General features: G+C 35.8%; 1 long non-coding RNA gene across 2 annotated transcripts in view; it reads right to left on the reverse strand.

Moving 5' to 3' along the window:
* The window catches only part of LOC121380452, a 9,037-nt gene extending 5,273 nt beyond the window's left edge, over positions 1-3,764 (reverse strand). The window contains exons 1-2 of one of the 2 annotated variants that reach the window (XR_005958935.1): positions 3,708-3,764; positions 777-888 (exon numbers count right to left, since the gene is read on the reverse strand). This is a non-coding gene — a long non-coding RNA (uncharacterized LOC121380452). Of the gene's footprint in view, positions 1-776; positions 889-2,980; positions 3,040-3,707 lie in introns of those variants that run through there. The other variant, XR_005958934.1, reaches the window with a different exon arrangement.
* Between the last annotated feature and the right edge of the window lie 810 nt (positions 3,765-4,574).

Consider the following 4,574-nt stretch of genomic DNA (forward strand, 5'->3'; position numbering starts at 1 on the left):
ACATAGTGAACAGGAGTTAAGAAAGGGAAGCTACCTTTTTTTGTAAATGGTGATAAATTATTTTATGGAAACAAAATAATCAGTACAGTTGTAATTCAAACTAAAACATATCTTTATTTGTTGCCTTTAGACTTTTACCTATCTACTTATGACCTACCTTCCAGCATACATACACACATACATACATACATACATACATACATACAGAGCATCCTTTTTATGGATGCCTCAATAGCTCAAAAGGTATCGTGGCAAGTCTGGAAATTGCGGGCGATTCGGTGCCACAGGTTCGAGTCCCAGCAACGGTATGGGAATTTTTTTTAGGCCAGAAAGGATTTAATTATCCCCTGCGCCAGTGCGTTAAATTAATATCTATGTATGTAAGTAATAGTCAACCTGGACATACATACAATGTATTGATATTCATACATCAATACATACATACATACACAAACAGGCACGCAGAGAGAGAGAGAGAGAGAGAGAGAGAGAGAGAGAGAGAGAGAGAGAGAGAGAGAGAGAGAGAGAGAGAGAGAGAGAGAGAGAGAGAGAGAGAGAGAGAGAGAGAGACAGAGACATGCACATACGTTCATACTAAAACAATGAGGTAACAGAATACTAGTATATATATATATAGCTGCCAAATCTTAATACAGGATAACACATACCACGAACTATGATATCCTACAGTAACAATGACATACATACTCTGACTGACAAGGTTCTAGTCAAATGACATAAAGCTCTGTCCTACAATATGTTTATAAGCAACTTACGTGCATAACATCAAGCTATTCTGTCCACCGCCCGACAACCCGTCAATGAATTTATTTTGGCAAAACTTGGCACGTTCGATGTCACATTCGGCGTGTACCGTAGCAGCCACGCCTGTTGAATTAAAAGAGAAATACATTATAACTGTAGTCTTTAATAGGAAACCAACTCCCACCTCCAATATCCTCACCTCCGGAAGCACATAGTGATATTGGACTTTGGGCCCTTTCAAAACGTGATTATGTTATTAACTGGGTGTTTTTATATTGGTCTTGGTATAGGTCCGACGGCAGCTGTGTTGGTCCGAGCTCAGGCTGGATATACTGGAGATGACCAAAACTATGCAACAGTTGGGCAACAACGCCGACATTGTTAATTTTTGACGAGAAAAATTTAGAAAAACGTATTTCTCAGAAATTATTCCAAATTATGTTTATTTAGATGTGTATGCATTGAAGGTCCTTTATCAAACATTGTGAGATACCAAGTATATACCAACAAAAACTGATTATTTTAGCGAAGAGGACATTTCTTAGAGCAAAAAAGGTTACTTTTGATAAAATGTCCATTGTTTGGCAATGTTTGATAACAGGTTCGGTTTTCCCAATAGATTTAGCAAGAATATGATATTTTAATCACATTTGGCGTGTTTACATTGGGATATTTGAAAAAAGTTGTATATACATGTATTACGTTATTATTCAAAGTTGATTGCGTTTCATTTTTCGGAGGTTTTTTTTTACATTTCAGTTTTATACTTTCATCTCTTGCATATTAGGACACCGATTTATATTAGCACAATGCAAAGTAACACTATTCACAATAATTCCATTGTCTATTTACAATTAAACGTAACATTTGCAAAAAAAACTTAGGGTCTAACCAATTGAACAGGACTATAGTAACGGATTTTGTACGTTTCTGGCGACATGCAGAAAACACTTCTTTTTTAATTCACTTATTGTTGAAGACAAATATGAATAGCCAAAGCAAAGCACGTGTACCACACTTCAATTTATTGCAGTCGAAGTTAACATACTGCGTCATACGTAGGAGTAATAAATTGTCAAATTTTAAAAATCGTGTTGGCGACATCGAAAAAATTACGGTTTTGCTCCCTTTGTCAGGTCAGAAATTCGAAAATACTTATTTTACCTATGAAAACCATAGAAAAAAAAAATCATCAACTGTTGAAGCCCAAAATGTCCCATTAGGACATCTTAGGCGGACACCGGCCCAAGATGTCCCAATTCTAAAAATTATGTACCAACGCGGCCCAAAATGTCTCTACTGCTAACTAGTGTGTTGAAGTTGAATAGAGCATATGGATTTATTAATCATCGGCAATTGTATGTCAAATATTTACTTTAGTAGAAAGGGATTTTTTTATATGCACCATCCCACAGACAGGATAGCACATGCCTTGGTATGTATAATTCGAGTATATTGATATACCAGTCGTGATGTGTGTGTGTGTGGGGAGAGAGAGAGAGAGAGAGAGAGAGAGAGAGAGAGAGAGAGAGAGAGAGAGAGAGAGAGAGACAGAGACAGACAGACAGACAGACAGTGCGTGTACTGAATTTGTTAACCTGGATTCAGAAGTTAGAGGGTGTAAACGTAATTGCAGTTTGTTCTCATTCCCTTTTAAAAGCAGAATCCGCATGATGGATTTTCAATCTGTATTTCTTATTCTTTATTCTAATTTGTTATGGTTTGGTTTTTGGTTTTATTACTGGATGATTGGAAGGGTAGTCCGCTCGTTTTCAGTTCATTTGTTTTCTTTGCAAAACTAACTACAGACATTAGAAACTGTGTTTCTAGAATTTTCGTGGAAATATTTCTTATTTGACTACAAAATTCCTGTTAATTATAACGCACGTACAACCACCACACCACACAATACAACACAACACAATACAATTGAATACAGTAAGAAGAAATACTATCTTTACTGGGAAAATGTTGCTAGGAAAAATGAAAACATACATAGGCTAGTTATACCTACAACAGAGAGGAAACATGATGATAACATTATAGCATTTAAAACGTCTAGCCATTGGTTAAAATATACAATGTAAATGCATTATATCAAATTTAACAATGTACACCCACACATCACACATATCTACATTTGATTCGTAATAAATCTCTCTATATGTATTGTCATTTGAATATCATATATAAAGAATAAAAACTGGCATAATACATTATTTGTATTCCTAATATATGATGTTGACGATACCGAAACACACGAGGGTAATAATCTCTTTATCATATATTCTCAAGCTTAATACAATTTTTTTTGTAAACTCTACACGCAACTTTAATTCCAGTCCGCCATTACTAGATATTCAAATGACGTAATAATATGTGACGCGGTGTCTTTTTGAATGGAAATGACGTCAGATTCGAATGACGTCATTTTGGATATCCTTACATAAAAAATTAACTAGTGCTTAAAGGTCGTTTTTTTTCTCGTTTTTTTTCTGAACGCTGGAAAGCTTTCAATGTAAAGTTGCTATTGAAATGTTTTTATTTGATGACTATGAATGCATACGTCAATTGTGTAGTTTCACCCTAATACGTTTGCTTAAATGTCAATAAACCAAGTGCCGTGAAATCGATTAATTTACTTCTGATTTGCAAAGTTATTAAATTCTTAAAGAATGTGATCTGAAAAATATCACATACTTTGATTGCACTGAAAATATAAGATATTATGTGAGTTCTATCCTGCGGTAGTTTTGATTTAGTATGAGAGTGGCAGTCCTCTTTGTACATGAATATTTCCTTGTGCCTCGGGAGTGGCTGTCCTCATACAGACGAGGCACTAGTTAGAGAATGATCATGAAATAAATTATTTTGCATAAATATATATATATATATATATATAAAACGACACACACATATGAGTGTAAACAAAACATACATACATCAATCCATCCGAGGCAGAATGTAGCCCAGTGGTAGATAGCTCGCCTGATGCACGGTCTGTCTAGGATCGATCCCCCTCGGTGGACCCATTACACTATTTATCGTTCCACCCAGTGCGTCACGAGTGGTATGTGCTATCCAGTCTGTGGGATGGTGCACACAAAAGATCCCTTGCTACTAAACCGGTGATTAATAAATCAATCAATGTGTTCTAGTGGTGTCGTTAAACAAAACAAACTTTAAACCATCCATCGATCCATTTAAACGTAGGTACGTACTCACGTACCAACCCACCCACCTACCTGCTTACATCCATACATACATGCATACCTACATCAATACATGCATATCTATATACATATATAGTAGATACACGCGCACACATTAATAAATCAATGGTTGGAATAGGAAAACTCAATAGCTTCACCAAGAGGACTGTAGCAGGTTTCGTTTCTCTAGCCGTAATTTAAAAATGGCAAATGTTGGCAAAATAATTGCTGATTTCATGATCATACATGCATGCATACATACATACATACATACATACATACATCAATGCATACATACATACATCAATGGATACATACATACATGCATACATTACATATGTACATACATACATACATACATACATCAATGCATACATTCATTCTTAAATACATACTTACATACATACAATATATAGATATTCATACATCAATACATACTAGCCAGTGCCAGGTCTGCCCACTGTTTCATGCACGTAAGCGGGATCGACCGCGTAGATTGTAGGCCCCATGCATATGGTTGAGTTAAAGAAACTTCGATAGCTCAGAGCGTATCGTGGTTAGTCTTGCAATTTGCGGGCGAATCGGTGCCACAGGTTC

This window comes from Gigantopelta aegis, chromosome 9, assembly GCF_016097555.1.
Source record: "Gigantopelta aegis isolate Gae_Host chromosome 9, Gae_host_genome, whole genome shotgun sequence".
In the NCBI taxonomy this organism is placed as follows: domain Eukaryota; kingdom Metazoa; phylum Mollusca; class Gastropoda; order Neomphalida; family Peltospiridae; genus Gigantopelta; species Gigantopelta aegis.